This window comes from Centrocercus urophasianus, unplaced genomic scaffold, assembly GCF_019232065.1.
Source record: "Centrocercus urophasianus isolate 14NV4802_14NV808 unplaced genomic scaffold, USGS_Curo_1.0 seq_2, whole genome shotgun sequence".
NCBI lineage: Eukaryota > Metazoa > Chordata > Aves > Galliformes > Phasianidae > Centrocercus > Centrocercus urophasianus.
The window spans coordinates 13,465,044-13,483,948 of NW_024884755.1; the positions used below are offsets into that span (position 1 = coordinate 13,465,044).

Below are 18,905 nucleotides of genomic sequence, written 5' to 3' on the forward strand. Positions count from 1 at the left end.
GCTCCCCTTGCATCTTGGGCAGCCCAACGTCACAAAGTGTTTCTGACACAGGTTAGTCCCACTCCATGTCCAGTGTTGGGAGGCAGGGCATCTGGCTGTGATGCAGTACAATGTCAAAATGTGTGCAGGAAAGCAATGCCATGGGTTCGTGTGTTGGTGCCCCATATACACCCTCCCTCTGGGAGAAGTTCCCTGCGCCTTCTGCTGCTTCGCTCTTGCCTGAGATGTGACAGTGAAATTAAAAAAAAAAAATTCTAAAATTAATTTTCCTACATGACATATCTTAAAGGGCACTGTCAATTGGCTTTATAATTACATTTCTAAGTCACTGGAAGATTACACTGAAGGCTGAACTTTACAAAACCTGAATGTTTCTATTTTTTTTTTTTTTTTTTTAAATAGAAAACCTTTTGGGGGATTTAAATACAATCCTTCAGTGCTGTAACCCCATGTAACAGCAACTGCAAGGAAATGGCTGGAGTCTGCTACCCTTGTTCCTCCTGCTGTGCAGCTCTGATTTCCCACTGACACTCCTAAACCTTACAGGATTCAGCTGCTCCTTCTCCAGGGATGAGCAGTGTGGTTAATCACAAGTGCTCCGGTCTCCCCAAAATCGTGACAGCACCCTCACTCCTCAGGATCGTGAGAAAAGGCTTCAAGTGTTAATATTGGAGACTAGAGGTTTATTTTGCTATCTGGCTGTTGAGCCTCCCAGATATCCCCACTTCATGCCTCCGGGCTTTTTTCTGCAATGAGAAAAGCCAGAAGCATCTTAGCGGAGAGCTGAGCTTCTCACCTTATCAAATTGCTCCAGGTCTGAGTGAGAAACTGAGAGTCAGGAGAGTGAGCAGGGATATCTGCAGGTCTGCCTATGGGGAAGATTTTGTTCCGGAAATATTGAAATGAGGGGAAATGATGAGCTGTGGCATGGGTGGGCATCTCCCAGGGCCCTCAGCTTAATTTCCAGCTCTCATCCCATGCTTTGTGTTTGCTGTTGAATTAGAGAAAACACAGCAAATTTGGGCAACATTTGTCCCATCTCCTCAGGGGCACTCAGGAAAGGTGTTAAACAGAGATGTGATTTAAAAGCCCACTAGCTAAACTACATTAAATTTTTACATTGCTGTTCTACATTGAAATCAGGCTGCTTTCCTCGCATCTCCCTTTGCTTTGAGGTGAAACACAGCTTAACGAGTTAACTTTTCCATGTGAGAAGACTCAACTTGTAGTAAGGCAGGAAAATAAAAGCAAAAAGAATCCAGACTTTATAGCGGTCGGGCTTGCCAAATGTGCATAGGAAATGATGGAGCTCCCTGTGCTCGTCCACGACAGGAATCTGTATTAGGTTTTTTCAAAGTCTTACAAGCACAGTAAGCTAATGCAGTCTCTTGGCGCAGGTAAGATTTATTCCTCTCCTTCTCTAATATATTTGGACCCAGATTCTCTGCTTGTATAATCCATTGGCTTACATGGACTTACACCAGATATTGCCATTTGATCTGTGACTGGTCTTGGTTTTCTGGCTCTAGTTTGAGTGAAAGATTGGAGTTCAAAGGACAGTTAATAGAAAAAGAAATCTTACATGTCTTGAAGACAACAAAGTTGCAGTCTGGTGTCTAAATAAATAACTCTGATAAAACCAATTAGACTCGTTAGCAGGGCCTGTTGTGATAGGACAAGGGGAAATGGTTCCAAACTAAAAGAGGGGAAGTTTAGATTGGATATAAGGAAGAAGTTCTTTACAATAAGGGCAGTGAGGCACTGGCACAGGTTGCCCATAGAGGCGATGAGTGCCCCATCCCTGGAGACACTCAAGGTCAGGCTGGATGGGGGTTTGAACACCTGATGGAGCTATAGGTGTCCCTGTTCACAGCAGGGAAATTGGACCATATGGTCTTTAAGGGTCCCTTCCAACTCAAACGATTCTATGATTCTATGTTTCTATGATTCTGCTTGCCTATGGGAAAGCAGTTGGCAGATGTGAGTATACTCCTCCAGCGTCATAGCAAAAAGGCAATGTTCAGGTAAAAAATGGATACCTGGTTAGCGAAGTAGCATAGCACTGCACTGAATATAGTTCAAAAAGATAGATCTCAGTACTCAAGATAGTCCTTCAGGTGATCAAAAGCTGCATCAGCAGCACGTGCTTGCAGCCTGCCATGCTGCTCCATGTAGGTAGCCAGTAGGGCTCCAAGAGAGCACCTCACACAAGCTATGCAAATGCACGTGTGCGTACCACGCTTAAAGTAATTGTTGGGCTTCATTGAAAATTTGGGTTTTGTGGCTCTGACTACAGACAAATTACACGGAATGATTTTGCTCCTAATGTGAGAGTGTTGGCGATTTTAATAGCATTTGGTCTACTGAAAGAAGGGATGGCCTGGAATAATAAGCAGCAATTCAAAGATTTATCTAAATAGATTTGGCAGTTCCCTCACCCTTTGCTTGCAATGTGTACATATCACAATTGAGACCATCCCTTGTAAATTACCACCCTCTATGGGGTTCTCATGTTAAATTATTTCAAATAAGCAAGACCAAATGCTCTCAACTTCGCCAGAGATAATCAACTAATGTAAAGCAATTTCCAACAGTTATATTTTTCTGCTTCAGGCTCTTTAAAAACAAACAAACAAACAAACAAAAAAAACCACACACACACAAAAACACACAGAAAATTGGGGTGGAAAGAAATAAAAAATGTAATTGATTGTTTGCTAGAGCTGGGCTAGCTATCATGCATGAGCCTAAATATTAAAGTTAGCAGCACTGGATTCCAAGCCCAAACTGTTCCTCTGTAACTCAATAGCAGCAAGACTGGGCCATACACTCTCCATTGCTATGGAGACCATGTGGATGAGATGTTTTTCATTAGTCAGGAGATCCATCTCCTCATATAAAGCTGCAGGTATTAGTTTCTCTTCCAGGGCTTTTTAATTATGTTCGAATATAAGTGCATCAGTCAGACAAAGAAGTTGCATTACCTCCTAAATTTCAGATCATGACACTCTCTCCTTCAGGCGTTATGTTTGCTGTTTGCATTGGCTTTCAATTTACAATAGCCATTTCTTGTTGTAGCATAAAAGAACAAATTTCAGTGCAAATTCAGAGACTCAATGCGATAGAGATGGAACTTCGTAATTTACATAATCAGAAATGTAGCGAGCAATAGCTGAAAGTTCTGATTTCAGACTTACCCCTGAAATAGAATGGGTTTTTCTTTTATTTTCTTGTGTTTCGTAAGATATGACCCATCATTTTTAAAATAATTGTAGGATTCTGCGTTAGCATCGCCAGTGTGCCCCATTATCACTCAAACTAATCGGCCTGGAGAATGAAACCCCCAAAAGAAATCCTACAAATTAGTGAAATAAATACAGTTAATGATGATAATTAAGTCACTAGGGATAATTGAGAGATTATCCAATTACTATCTATAATTCTTTGACTTGCAAATAAGAGTATGTAGAGATAATCCATTCTAATAATCATTAAAAAAACAAAAAAACAGGGAAGAAGCATAAAAAGCCCCCAACTCGAGAATCATTAGATTTCTCCATGACTCGAGGTACGTTGCCAATTTAATTGCTTAATTTGAGTTTTTCTCATCTGCAATAATTTTTCAGGCAGCTGTTGTAAGCCTATGCTCTTGAGGAGGTGGAGATATTGTGGGTCTAAACTCAACCCCCTTTGCAGGTCCTGGGGAACGCTGCTTTTCCCTGGGATCCAGACCAAGACAGGTGCTTCTGTTACAATCATTTATAGGGCTCTGTTTGGCACAAGTGACTTAAGGAGATCTGAATGCAGCCCCTAGCAAGTCAATTAAGGATGTGTTTCATTTTTATCATGTGCATAGTTCCTTTGGATCTCATCCATGGAAATCAGTGGCAAGGCTGCTGATGGTTTGATTGGCTTCGGATCAGAGCCAGCAATTTTGATTGTGGAGATCAAATACTTCAAATTAAACATATGACTAATGCTTCACAGGATTAGGGAACCAATTAATGGAAGTGGGGTGCTTGTTATAAGATTTCTATTAACTTTCATGCAGATATTTTTCCTAAACACAAAGTGCATATTCATTACACTTGAATGCATCTCAGTAACTTGGAAAAAAAAAAAAAGGAGAGAGTTAATTCAACCAGCATCTCCTAATGAGTCTATTGCAAGGAGTATGTGGTTCTGCACAGGAAATTAAATCTGTGCGTTGAAAGACCTCATGCCAAGACCTTGTACCAAAAGCCTAGAATCACTAAGGTTGGAAAAGACCACGAAGATCATCCAGTCCAATTGTCAACTCATCACCATCACACCCACTAAACCAACTTTATAGTGGTGTATTTTTATTTCCTTGGCCACAGAGGGAGCCCTGGGAGGCCAGTTCAGTTTTGGGGCAGTTCTGTTCCTAATGGTGCCCAAATGCCATCCTGGAGCCAATGGAGGGCAGCGCCCTTCGGCCCCCACGTCTGGGTGCGTACAGACACTTGTAACATCAGGGCAGCATAATAAGCCACAAAATGTTCCTGTAAATACTGCTTCACACTTGGGTGAGCAAAGCATGCTTTTATCAGAGAAACAGTACGGGGTGTAAATTACATTTTAATTGAGAAATTGCAAATGCCAGCTTTTGTTTTTTTTTTTTTTTTATGTATTTTGCTACTGAAAAAGCCTGAGCGATGCCCCCTGCAATGAGCTCACTCTCCTTTTTTCAAGCTTTCCTTCCCCCTTCTGGCTTCATTTGCCACGCTTCTCCTCCTCACTCCTAGCAGAGCTGCCTCTAGGCCTTGCTTGTTCACAGTTTGCTAATTTTCCCTGCAGCATTCATTGGCTGGGAGTGGGCAGCCTGGCTTTCCTTTTGCCCTGCTGAAATACAGCCACGTCACTGTGGGGTGGAAAGCAGAAAGAAAAAGTTCCTGTTGGGAGCCTGGGCATGGGATTGCTTTTGCTGTGCACTGTTAGCTTGCTTTGTCCCTTCCCAGAGCAGCCTAAGGTGTAGTGGCCACTGTGAGGCTCACAGGAACATGTCTCAGGTTGACATGGCTTAAAGGGACATGGTTAGTGAGCATGGTAGTAATGGGCTGATGGTTGGAGTAGATGATCTTAGTAGTCTTTTCCAACCTTGGTGATTCTATTATTGTATGACACCTGTTCACAGTCATCCATTTAGGGCACACTGTGGTGTAAATATTCTTTCTCCTCCATCTGAAAATACCATTCCTGGAAAGCTGATGTTGCAACACCAGGAGCATCTTAGGTAATCTTAGGAGGTCTCTGTATTATCTTCATTTCTGAAACCTTGCTGATGTACCCTAAAGGCCTACCGTTTGTTACAAATCAGAGAATCTTAGAGACATTAAGGCTGGAAAGGATCACTAAGGTCATGTAGTCCAACTGTCAGATCATCTAGTCCAACCCGTCAGATTTTGCAGGAGCATGGGATCCTACAAGATCTGTTTTCCCTGATGATGGAAAAAGTCAAGAGTTTGTAACCCAATAAGAGAACATTCTGATCTCTGGGCTCTCACATTCCTTTTTCCTGAAAAACTTTCCCAGAGCCCCGTGAGAAAGGGGAGAGGAGTAGCACCTCATTCTGTAGGGCAGCTGAGCAAAGGAGCAAAGGAGCTGGATATGGTCAGGCAGGGAGAGAGGACAGGCAGGGGAGGCAGGACAGAGCCAGCTGTACCAACTGGTGGGGCTGGCAGGGCTCCAAGAGCCCAGGCAGGAGTCGTGGAGCTGTGTCCCTGCTGAGAGATGTGCGGGAGCATCAAGCACTCCCAGCTGGGAACGCAGAGCTGCAATTGCAAATTGCACCCTTGGTGCTCGGGGGGCTAAGCTGAGCCCATTAGCCAGCTAATCCTCACAACAGGCTTTTGTGAGGCTACTATTTTGTTCTGGGGAAATGTATGATCTACTGATTACACAGTATCCCAACATGCCAAATGTATGCTTGAAACCAGCAAACAATAAATATTTAATTAGCCGGTCATTTTGACAATAACAACAGGCAACAATTAGGCTGGCTTTTCATTTCCCGTTCATTTAGTTGTCAGTCTTGTATAGCTAGAGTTAGAAGCCAGAAGGCAGCTCCTGCCTTGACCACAATCTTTACGATTCTTTATTAGGATTATGAAGACAGAGAATATGTAGGTTTGAGCTGAGGTTTTGATCTATGCCTCTGATTTCTCGTGCTGTTGTGCACGTTGTGAACATGACTCAAAATAACCATTAATATAATATGGGTTGAATTTGAAATTTCGACATGTTTTTTCTCTTTTTAGGCTAGCAGTGCCAGTGAAGGCTTCAGAGGCAATACAGTCACGTTGCAACCTGATGCTACTGCTCTGCTCTGTTCCCATCAAGGGACACCTCATCTGCCCATTCTCAGTCTTCTCCTCATCCAAGCCTTTCTCCATCCTCATCCCTCTTAGTATTCCTCTTTATTCCTCCTCTTCTGTTTGTCCATAGCCCTTACACTGAATCCCAAAGAGCCTTGCCAGTGGGAAGCCACATTTTAAAAGAAACAGGGATGAAGAAAAGCCATTTCTCAAGCATCAAGTTGAATTTCTATGCCATTATGTTGGTGCCTACAGACTGCATGTCCCAGTTCACTTCTCTTGTCTTTGTGTAGATCGCCCGATTTCATGGGTGAACAGCCTTCTGAGAAGGCTCACTGGGAAAGCCAGGGCTGGAAACCAAGCACTTCTTATATGCCAACCTGACCTCCTCCCCAGCCAAACACCTTGCTGCAGAGCAGACGCTTGGTGTGGGAGCAGGATCAGGTGGGACCTTCTCCCACCAGCAACAAAGCCTCTCCTGCCACTGACAGCAGGGCATTCTGTCTTACAAACTGAGCAGGGCTTTTCCTATGTGACTGTCAGCCAGGTTGTACAGGTAAGATAAGGAAAGGAAAGGGGATTTTTTCTGGTTGAATTCAGAGCACCAGACTGTAAATGAGGAGACTTGGTTGTAATCACAGTTCTCTCTCTGAACGGCTGTCTGACTGCAGACAAGTCATTTCACATCTGTTTCCCTTTCCATCCTTTTCTGTGTTGTCTATGATTGCAAGATCTTTACTGCACATTAATGTCTCCCTGATGTACCCAAATGGCATTTAACACTGAGCAGTCACGGCCCTGTTTGAGACATGTAAGCACTATTGTAATGGATAGCATGCACCCTAGCCATGCATTCACTTACAAATATTGCCTCTTTTTACATATTTCCCTTTCACTACCACAGTGCCACATCCTACTCAATATCTCCATGTAATGGCAGACTTTTAATTTAACAGTTTCACTGAGTCTTGTTAGATTTTACTGAATGTCAAAGTCAATTCCAATTTAATTTTGACTTTGATTGAAAATGGAGACTTGAGTCCTCCCTATATAATAGACAAAATGTCCTGCAAAATAAATGGAATTAATTGTGAAAGTCAGCTTTGAATCAGGTCCGTTGTGTTTAGACCTACTAATCAGGAAGCATTTACAAAGTCATGAGGAGCTGATAAAATGTGTACAGTTTTAAATATCCCATTGTAATGCATTGTAAACCTTAATTTAAAACAAGACAGCTTAAAAGCTTTATGGATTTGATTGATGATAAACCCTCCATATTGATGGCTGAACCCACCGTTCTGTTATTTCTGCTTTGTCTTGCTAACAACAAAGTTTAGAATGATAACATATTTTTATAAAAAGCTTTACTATTAGGCTGCTGCAAGAGTGACATTAAATAATGATAATAGTGCTGAACCACAACTTCACATGGAATCAGTTCTGAAGGCACAAATTTACATACTGCAGGCGCAGAAGCTGCTGGCAGTGCAGGGAGAAGGCTCTGGCTCTCCAAAACTTGAGCTGGTGAGCATCCCATAAAGCCAAGAAGGAAAGAAAGGCAAATTTTAGTTGGTGAGTGGTTTAACTTCTCCATCTCCTGCTCATCTCCAGCCTCGTCGCATGGGTCACCAGTAGAAATTGTATAACTGGTGCAGAACAGTGGCAGCAAATCACATTCAATTAGAAATGATTATGGTAGGAATAAAAATCCACCCTGAGAGACAACCAGGTTAAACAAGATGTTGCAATGGAGCATAACAGCAAAAAGCTTTTTTGCATTTAAAAAACTGGATGATTTATTCAGAGTTGAATGATGAATTGCAAATTTAGAAAAAACACAGGTTGGTATAAATTAATATTATGATTCCACGAGGCAACATAGTTCAAAAGTCGTCAAAGATTTTTGAAATATAGTTCAGAGACTTAGGTTTAAATTAAACAAAAAGAAAGCACCTTGACTCAGAAAGACCTAATCCAAGGTATACATTGTCCAACAGTCTCCAGGCTGGATGTGGCCCTAGGCAGCCTGATCCAGAGTTCGATCTGGTGAGTGGCAACCCTGCCCATGGCACTGGTTTGGAACTAGATGATCTTTGATGTCCCTTCCAACCCAAACTGTTCTCTGATTCTATGAACTGAATAATATATGCATCCTCCAAACAGCCAACAATGTTAAATCCTCTCTTCTGCATTGCTTTTACAGTGGATCAATTCTATGCTGATGTTATCACTGAGAAATACATTGTGTAGCAACAACTACATTTTATCAACAGCAGCTCAAGTTTTCAGGCGGTGCGACTTCCCAAATCTGCCCCTTCAGTTTGTAAGTTAGGAAAATAAATGGCTATCTTTAAAGACCATGTAGTGTTTACACATCTCTCCGTTTAAAATGTAAGCAACCATTCATATTCAAATTTAGCTTACATAACCTGTAATTATAATACTTGCATGTGTAAATGGAGTAGTTAGTAGTTTCACTATCTGGCACAATTTTATGTCAGTTTTTATGATCTCATGAACTTCTGCATTGTAGCCCAGATTCCCAGCTTAAAATGAAGTTGGAAGTATTCAGCACTATGAAATTATGCAGTATTTCATACACTTTTACGGATGTATTTTGTGGAGCTAATGACAAGATTGAGAGCTGAAAGAGGATCTACATTTCATATCCATATATGCACGGATGCAAAGAAATGCAGATTTTCTTTTTCAGTATATATATATACACGTGGATGTACATGCATAGACAGCTAGATGACTACGAATACATAAAATGTATTTGCATGCAATGATACAGAAATTTTCCTTTGCATGGAAACAGGGTTTACTGAGATCTCACTTTTCTGGAAAAGGGCAGATTTGGGGTTCATACAGAGAAGAGCTGAAATCTGACCATGTTCATAAAAAAGTGGTGATGCATTACAGAAAGGCAAGCAGGAATGCCCCAGGATGAGGCATAAGGGAAGCAACCACAGGTGCTGGGATTGGTCTGGACCCCAAAATGGAGGCTCTGAGGACATAGGCTGAGTCTCAGGGCAGAAATGCTGAGTTCCTGGTTTCTGATTTGGTGTTGGGTATAAACTGAGCATTTGGCTCAGTGCTGAGGGAGATCTGCATCTGGGATGGGGGTGCCATGCATCAGTTCCCTTCAGTTCCCTTCAGATCCTTCTCTGATCTGGAGGATATGATCTTAACAGCCTCTTCTTGTATGAAAACCTCTGGATTTGTGAGAGCAGAGAGATTATAAGAATTTATGATTCAGATGGAGGGTTTTTGGTTTTACACATGCATGCAGACTCCTGGAAAGCTATAATGCTGCTTTTTTAGCCTTCCTCAAATGGAAACTAAATATTCAGTTGCTGGAATTCATTATTATCTCCCATCTTGTGAGAAACTATTCCTACCTTCTGCATTAGGTTGTCCAGAGAAGCTGTCCCTCCTGGAGGCATTCAAGGCCAGGCTGGATGGTGATCTGAAAGGGGACAACAAGCCCATGGCAGGGGGTTGGACTGGATTGGTTTTAAGGTCCCTTCTAGACTGATCCATTCTATGATTCTCTTATGTGTCCCTTATTTGGGCACACAAGGCCTTGCAATATGGGGAAGATTTTCCTTTTTTTCCTTTTTTTTTCCTTTTTTCCTTTCTCCCCTCTGTTTCTTTTATTTATGAATCCTGGCAGTCTTGGGTTTTGCTCCATTTCCTCAAGTTATCCATCAGCCCCTTCCCTCTGTTGTCCCAGGACACGCTGCATTTAGAAAACTGATCATTAGCAAGTGCTTCCCAAGCCCTTCCGTGTGCAGAACAGAAACCCATTTTTCAGGTAGCAGCTGACAGATCTGTAGGCACCTCTGGATCGCTCCATTTTGCTAGATTCAATGAACCACTTGACAAAAGTTAATTAGAGCATTGCTGCCTGCGATGGGAAGGCCCGCTGGGAGATGAAGGAAGCATCCTGTTTCTCACAGCAGTTCAGCCAGAAAGCTCCCCACCACAACTTTTATTATTAATAAACACACCATACCATAATTATACCTTTTACAGGCAGCGTGGATTTGAATCCCATGTTGTCAAGCATCCTGCATTGCTCTGAAAATAAGTTGCACGGGGCCCCGACAGCTCAGCTGGGAAGTGTTGTATACATAAAACTGCCACTGGTGTCAATAATAACGCCAGCAATAAATAGAGATGTGAGCCCGACGCCAAAACTGCTTCATGCCAGGAAAACCTGGTGTGCTCCCACAGGCACAGCTTTGTCACGCATCAGTTGCTTCATTTGGGAAGCAAAGAAGAACAGGATGGGTTTTCCATCTCTCATGCTTCGTGAATTTTGTGGTATTTATTCCTTTCCTTCCCACTGTTGGAATTAGCCCATAAGCTTAACTTTTTTTCAGAAAAACAGAGAAATAAAAATCAAAACCAACTCACAACTGCCCCAATAAATCCAGTTTTCTGGTGGTCACTTTTCCTGGATGTGGCTCCATCCCACAGAGTGGCTGTAATCAGCACAAAGCTCCTGGCTCCAGTTCCATCAATAGTTACCTCTAAGCAGATGCATCTTTTTAAGTGTGCTTAGTAGTTCATTTTGATTACAGCCTGTCCTGGTGATGTTCCTTTCAGTGTCTAAAGGGGTTTTAAGAAAGAAAGGGACAGGCTCTTTATCAGGGTCTGTTGTAAACAGGACAAGGAGAAATAGTGTCAAACTAAAAGGAAGGAGATTTAGACTGGAGATAAGGAAAAAGCTTTTTATGATAAGACACTGGCATGGGTTGCTCAGAGAGGTGGTGGATGCCCCATCCCTGGAGACACTCAAGGTCAGGCTGGACTGGGCTCTGAGCACCTGACTTAGGGATAGGGAACTATTCCTGAGGCTCCGGGAGAAAAAGAGAATCTACCGCCTGTGGAAAGAGGGACAGGCCACTCAAAATGAATACAAGGAAGTTGTTAGGATGTGTAGAGGTGAAATCAGAAAGGCAAAAGCCCAGCTTGAATTTAACCTAGCCACTGGCGTGAAAAGGAATAAAAAACTCTTTTATAAATACATTAACAGTAAGAGGAGGACAAAGGAGAATATCCACTCTTTGCTGGATGAGGCTGGGAATGTGACTACTGAGGATAAGGAAAAGGCAGAGGTTCTGAATGCCTTCTTTACGTCTGTCTTTAAAAGTCAGACCAGTTATCCTCAGGATACTCCTCTCTCTGACCTGGTAATCTCGGCTGGGGAGCACACTAACCCCCCTGTGATTCTGGAGGAAACAGTCAGAGACCTACTGCTCCAACTGGACTGCCACAAGTCGATGGGGCCAGATGAGATCCACCCGAGAGTGCTGAGGGAACTGGCGGAGGTGACCGAGCCGCTTTCCATCATCTGTCAACGCTCCTTGTTGACTGGTGAGGTCCCAGATGACTGGAGGCTTGCCAATGTGACTCCCATTTATAAGAAAGGTCGTAAGGAGGATCCGGGGAACTACAGGCCTGTTAGCCTGACCTCGGTGCCAGGGAAGGTTATGGAGCAGATCGTCTTGAGGGAGATCATGCGGCATGTGCAGGGTGACCGGGGGATCAGGCCTAGCCAGCATGGGTTCATGAAGGGCAGGTCCTGCTTGACCAACCTGATCTCCTTCTATGATCTAGTGACCCATCTGGTGGATGAGGGAAAGGCTGTTGATGTGGTCTACCTAGACTTCAGCAAAGCCTTTGACACTGTCTCCCACAGCATTCTCCTGCAGAAGCTGGCATCCAGAGGCTTGGATGGATACACTCTTGGCTGGGTAAGGAGCTGGTTGGAGGGCCGGGCACAGAGAGTGGTGGTAAATGGAGTCAAATCCAGCTGGCGACCGGTTGTGAGTGGTGTTCCCCAGGGGTCGGTGCTGGGGCCTGTCCTCTTCAATATCTTTATTGATGACCTCGATGAGGGCATCGAGTGCACCCTCACTAAGTTTGCAGATGACACCAAATTGGCTGGAAGTGTGGATCTGCCTGGGGGTAGCGAGGCCCTACAGAGGGATCTGGACAGGCTGGAGAGCTGGGCTGAAGCCAATGGGATGAGTTTCAACAAGGCCAAATGCCGGGTCCTGCACTTCGGCCACAACAACCCCAGGCGACGCTACAGGCTTGGGGCGGTGTGGCTGGAGGACTGCATAGAGGAAATGGACCTGGGGGTATTGATTGATGCTCGGCTGAATATGAGCCGACAGTGTGCCCAGGTGGCCAAGAAGGCCAATGGCATCCTGGCTTGCATCAGAAACAGTGTTGCAAGCAGGAGCAGAGAGGTGATTGTTCCCTTGTATTCAGCACTGGTGAGGCCGCACCTCGAGTCCTGTGTCCAGTTTTGGGCCCCTCACTGCAAGAAAGATATTGAGGCCCTGGAACGTGTTCAAAGGAGGGCAACAAGGCTGGTGAGGGGTCTGGAACACAGGCCATATGAGGAGAGGCTGAAGGAGCTGGGAATGTTCAGCCTGGAGAAGAGGAGGCTCAGGGGAGACCTCATTGCTCTCTATAACTTCCTGAAGGGAGGTTGTAGTGAGCTGGGGGTCGGCCTCTTCTCTCGTGTCATTAGCGATAGGACCAGGGGGAATGGCTTCAAGCTACGGCAGGGGAGATTCAGGCTGGACATGAGGAAGTATTACTTTTCAGAAAGGGTGGTCAGGCACTGGAACGGACTGCCCAGGGAGGTGGTGGAGTCACCGAGCCTGGGGGTGTTCAAGGAAAGGCTGGATGTTGTGTTGAGGGACATGGTTTAGTAGGAGCTATTGGGAATAGGTGAACGGTTGGACTGGGTGATCTTTTAGGTCTTTTCCAACCTTGGTGATTCTATGATTCTATGATTCTATGACTTGGCTGTACTGTCCGTGTTCATAGCAAGGGAGTTGGACTGGATGACCTTTAAAGGTCCTTTCCAACTGAACAGTTCTGTGATTCTATGTTTTAGCTTTCGTGAGTATCACTGTTCTGACCATTAAAATTCCAGGTTTCTGCCCTGTGATAGATGGCCACAAGGTGACCCAAACTTTCTGCACTGTAAAGACCATTTGCAGCTCCTGTGTGCTCCCAAAGGTTTGGTTAGGACTTGCACTTTCAGGACTTTTCCCCCACACAGAGCAAGGATGAGGCAAAGCAACTACCCAATGCATGCCAGAGAAGGTTTGGATTTATCTGGGCATTTGTGAGTTGTTCATAACCTGAATGTCCTCAGTGCAAAGGAGCTTTCCCCTTGTCCCTGCCCTGGCTCCAGACCTCCGGCTCCTGTGTTTTTTGGGGATGCTGAGGAGGCCTGCCTTGTTTTCAACTTGCACAGGTAAAACCTGGCTCTTCACTGATCCCTTTGTTAAAGGAACCGAATTGAGCTCTGCAAAGCAGCAGTCTGCTTAGCTGCAGAGTTCAACACAAACAGAAAGAGGGCCCCAGTCCAGAGGACAATATTTTGCAGATGGAGCTAAAATTAGGATCTGGCCCTGGGAGTGCTTTAGCAGACATCTGGATATGATGCACAGCAGCAATGCGTCTGTGGATCAGCAGCATAATTGCAGTAAATAATTCAAGAAACAGCAAATGATGCTAAAAGTGAACCCTGCAGCTTTGCTGAACAGTTGATCATGCCTCTGCCTGCCAGGGTGGGCAGCACAGTGGGGCTGACAGTGATCCAGTGGATTGTGGGCAGATGGACGGCCTTCACCACCCCAGCTCTGGTCTGTAACTGTGCTGGGATTGCACTTTTCAGGTCCCAGCTGGGATCTTGGTCTGCCTGAAAACCCCTCATTTTTTTTTTCCAAGCTGAGGAACATACAGAAGTACAGAGTTGCTCCTGCATCACCTCTACTTCTGCCCCTTCTTGATCATGGAGTCATAGAATCATTAAGGTTGGAAAAGACTTCTAAATCACCAAATCCAACTCAGCCCATCCCCATTGTGCCCAGTAACCACGTCCCTCTGTGCCACACCTCCACTTTTCTTGAATACCTCCTGGGTCAGTGACTCCCCCATCTCTCTGAGCAGCTCTGCCTGCGCCTCACCACTCTTCCAGAGAAGAAATTCTTCCAAACACCCAACATGAACCTCTCCTGGTGCAACTTGAATCAATTACCTATTATCCTATCACCCTTATCTGGGAGAAGAGGGTGCTGCACTGGGACCCAGCAAATTGCAAGTTTTAGCCCTGCTGAGTTGCGCGATCTTGGCAGATCCCCCTCACCTTTCCCTTTAGATGAAGTGTGTCTCATTTTTAGAAGATATCAGTTATGTGGCTGGAGCTCCAGGTGTGAAGGTGACAAAAGTGGCAGCAGTGGTAATTATCCTGAGGAGGAGGTTGGGAGTAAGAGGGCTTCACTGCCTTATAGAACTGAATTGTCTGGGATTAAGAAGTGAATTTAAGTAGTGTATTAAGCACTGTCCTTACTTCTCTTCTACATGAAATGGGTGGATGTTTTGAATAGCCAACTTCAAGATCCTGGGGAGAAGCTGGATAGGAATTTCCCATACATCCATTACTTTTTTCTCAGGCAATCAAGACCTTGGCCGGGAAAATATGCAATAACTCATAGACACAAGGTATAAATGCAAAGGGAGTGGAGAGCAGAATTTCTCTCTGTGCAGATGACACTCTGCTATACATCACAAACTGGCATGTCAGCATGAGAAGCCACTGAGCTGGTAGAGAAAAGCGGCTTTGCTGCTGGTTACAAAATAAGTCCTAACACAAGGCTTCAGGGAAGAGACTCCTTCCGAGGGGAATGCAAGACCTTCAGTCATGCAAATGGCTCCTACTTGCTTGGAATTCAAACAAGCCAAAAGTTCTTTATTAGTTTAAATGAGGTCTTGGAGACCCTCTTCCATTTCCTACAGAGCACAGCAGACCGTGAGCAGAATGCACCACCTCAGGCTCTATCCTTTTTTAACAATTATCAGATTAACATAAAATCATTTGTCCCACTTCTGCATTGCAATCTCAGTCTCATAAAAGTCTGTAACTGCGGTTGTTCCTTAGAGCATTCAAAATTCTGACTCATTTGAATTACACTTTTGCAGATTCCAGATACTTAAGACGGGCAAAACCAAATCTTCTCCCTCTTCTCCCTACCGTCCTCACAGTGCAGAAGATTAAAAATCTGTATGCAAAATGCAATGGGTGAGGCACAATCATAGTGAAGCGTAATTATATCCAGGATAATAAAGATATGCACAGCATTGCTCCTTGATCTGGTGCCTCCCTTTTGTGAAGCTCTGAGTCCTGCTGGTCTCACTTTCTTCAGTGCTTTTTTTTTTTTTTTTTTTTTTTTTTTTTTTATTTTTAATTATTATTATTGCTGGTGCTGTTGGCAATGATAATGTGGAAGAAAGGTTGGGTTTTACTTTGCAGCCCTTGTTATCTCCTGGCACATCATCAGCTCATCTGCTCTGGGCAATGCCCAAGTTCATGAAAAAGGAAAGCAAGGTGCTCTCTTGGATCTCTGGTTGAATTTGTTATGATTTGCTCCTGTAAACATCGTATTTGTCTTGTAATAGGATGCAACTTTATCCTCAAGCCATTTACAGACAGATCAGACAACGTTTTCTTAGAAAAATAACCCACAGCACATATATGTGACACCTCTGATATTGTTACTACTGGGCATAACCTTTCTCCTCAAACAGTGCTCATTCCAGCAACTGTGATCTTCTCCTGAAACCCTACCCTTGTTATGACACTTCCTCCAAGAACACGCAGAGGAAATGCAGTGGCAATTTCAGCAAACGAATCACAGAGGAGCAGCGGACAGAAATATTACTGATCAATGGCAAAAAAGATTAAAGGTAGTACCATCTTTATGGCACTCTGCCGAGCAATGAGTGAAGAAGATCAAAGGGATTATCAAGTGCAAAGAGAGAGCTTGTGGCTATTAAGCTGCTAAAAAAAAAAAAGTCCTGTGGGAAATAGGAACAAAACTCTTAGCAAAAGATAAGAATTGGATTTTCTTGTTTCACAAAAGTGAAGATGTTGGAGGGATAGGTATCAGGAACCACACAGCCTTCTAACAATGATGTGAGGGCAGGGAGCTGGCCCTTAAGGAGCGAAGAGAAAGAGATGTGAATCACAGAGGATATGTCAAGGAGAACGGGTGGAAGAACTGCAGGCACCAGGATGGGAAGGTCTCAGTGAGGAGCACAGTTCAGGCATGCAGAGGAGGAGGAGTGCAACTGAGATGCAGACAGATTTCAGTGCTTAAATTGTATTTTGCACAGTTAGATCTGACCTGACTAAGAAAGGCCATTACAGTCTCTATGTATGTTTAAGGTCTTTTTGCTGAAGAGGATTTAGCAGGTTTAAAGTTCAATGTATTTTAAATGTTTTTGTGGAAGAATAAAGGGTGAGCTGGATTAGGAATCTTCTTACACTCTTTTACAACATTTATAATTAACTCTAAGGTTTTTTGTTTTTTGGGTTTTTTTTTTTGCTACTCCTACTTTAATCTCCTAATTAATTAATGGCTCAATAAATCACAAGATCTTTTGTCCACAAACCTACACTTACTGTCAGAAATATTGCACTCTAAAACTGGAAGTAGACTACTGGCCACTTTTATCATCCTGCTCTGACTTTTTTTTTTAATTTATACTTAATTTGAAAATGTATTGGATATAGTGCCATTTAAAACCTCCGTGCAAACCCTCCTTGGCACTGAAGAGCTCTGGCTGGGATGGTTTGGCATTCCCAGCAGCAGCACAGCAGTACCTATGGCAGATCCCATTCCTGGGATCTGGGACTGGGAGGCCCTGGGAGGACATTCCCACAGCACATGGCTATGTGGGGACTGTTGGGCTGCATTCAGAGCAGAAATGCAAGAAAAAATCCTTGGAAAAATACAAGCATTGCCATAGAGCTTTGCTACACCCCATTGGATAGAGTTGGCCATTTGATGCACCATCATCAACAAAACATTTAGAAGGACATTCCTAGACAGTGTGTCTCAGCCATCATCTCCCTAGTGCAGTGTGTTGCTGGAGGAAGAGCTTGCTCCTATGGAACATGGGCAGAGGTGCAGGAGACTGGGCTTTGCCCTTGTACCATCTCATCTGTCACCTCATTCTCCTTGGCTTTTCATCTCTTGCTCAGGTGCACAGAAAGCTCTTTCAGGCCAGGACCACCTCTTTCTCTGTGCTTGCAAACCTCAGCTTACTGTAACACAAAATAAAGGAGCAATAGTATTTCCCATGGAGCAGCAGAGGCTGACAGTGACCCGGACTTTGGCATTCATTAGGTGGACTTGAAGTGGCACTTTCCTCCTGTCACCACCTCCAGTCTGTTTTCTTCCTCCCTAGCAACATAATAAATATTTACAATTCTGTGTTCCCTGGGCTTGACACATAAACACCTCTCACTGTTCTGTCCAGAGGGAATTGAGGATTCTTATCTTCATTTTCTGAGTGTGGATGTGAAAGCAAAGACAGGTAGGGCAAGACTTTGCTGCTAAAAGCATGCATCCTGCATTAATCTTGGCAATGTCTGTGACTTGGCAACCCAGTGGCATATCAGGACATGTAAAGCAGCCCAGCATTTAGTGGTCAACATGAGGGCCAACCTGCTTGCAACCCTTACTCCTGCATTTCTGCACAGGGAACCACAGCACAGGGCAAAGCTCAGTGGTTTGCCTCTGACAAACCAGTAACTGCTATCAGACCATGAGGATGATGGGGAAGAACAGCTTCTTGGAGATGGGCTACAGCAGTACACATCTGGAGGGCTCACAGCATCACCTGGTGCTGGCTGCTGCTGGAGCAGGCAATGGATGGGATGGACCCCACAGCTGTCCCCACGTGGTGGTTTCTTACATTTTACCATCTAGAAAAAGAGAAATCTTTATTATGAATGGTGTAGACTGGGTTTTCTATCACAGCTCTGAAAGCTGCAGCTGCTGCTGTTGGCTGTTCCTCCTGGGGAAGGCTGTTACAGTGCCCATGGAGATGGGAGGGTGTGCAAGGCAAGGCAGAAAACCCGTTTTTGTTGTGCAAAATAAAATGCCTCTCAGAAAAGTTGCTGTGTTGAGAAAATGTTAGCACTGCATTTAAGACAGCCCCTAAATGTCAAGGGAGCATCAATCATTCCGTTTATTTACACTAGTAAAAGACACAGCCTCCTATATAAGTGCTGATAAAAAAAAAAAACACAAGATGTGCAACTACTTTTCTGTGAATTCTTACTTATACCAGAAATATTTCAACTGAAGCTCATCAGCTGAATATAAACAGTGTTGTAGCTGCACACATAGGCGTGAAAAGGAAAGAATTCCTATTATCAAATAATCCGTAGCTCTGAAGACTACAGTTCCCTGCACCAGCACATTTCTAACCAGCACATTTCTAACTGTTCCTAGTGACTGATGTGTGCAACAGTTTTGGGAAGAGGGTGAGTTCCTAATGGAGGATGTAAGGTATTCATCAGATATCAGATAAAAGAACATTAATCTATCTTTCAAAGCATATCAGGACACAAATAAGGAAATGAAATCATTAGCATGCACACATTGCCTCTGCTGGATCAAGTCAGCTGAGCTCAGTTGTGCCTCCTAATGCTTGCACTGCAAATCACTGCTTGATAGT

At 43.9% G+C, this 18,905-nt stretch overlaps 1 long non-coding RNA gene across 2 annotated transcripts in view; it reads right to left on the bottom strand.

The window, feature by feature from the left end:
* Nucleotides 1–18,905, bottom strand: part of LOC122161942 — a 33,833-nt gene that overhangs the window by 11,852 nt on the left and 3,076 nt on the right. Inside the window, exon 3 of one of the 2 annotated variants that reach the window (XR_006169355.1) lies at nt 15,654–18,147. The exons of the other annotated variant lie outside the window; for it this stretch is intronic. This is a non-coding gene — a long non-coding RNA (uncharacterized LOC122161942). Of the gene's footprint in view, nt 1–15,653; nt 18,148–18,905 lie in introns of those variants that run through there. 2 annotated transcript variants of the gene reach the window in all.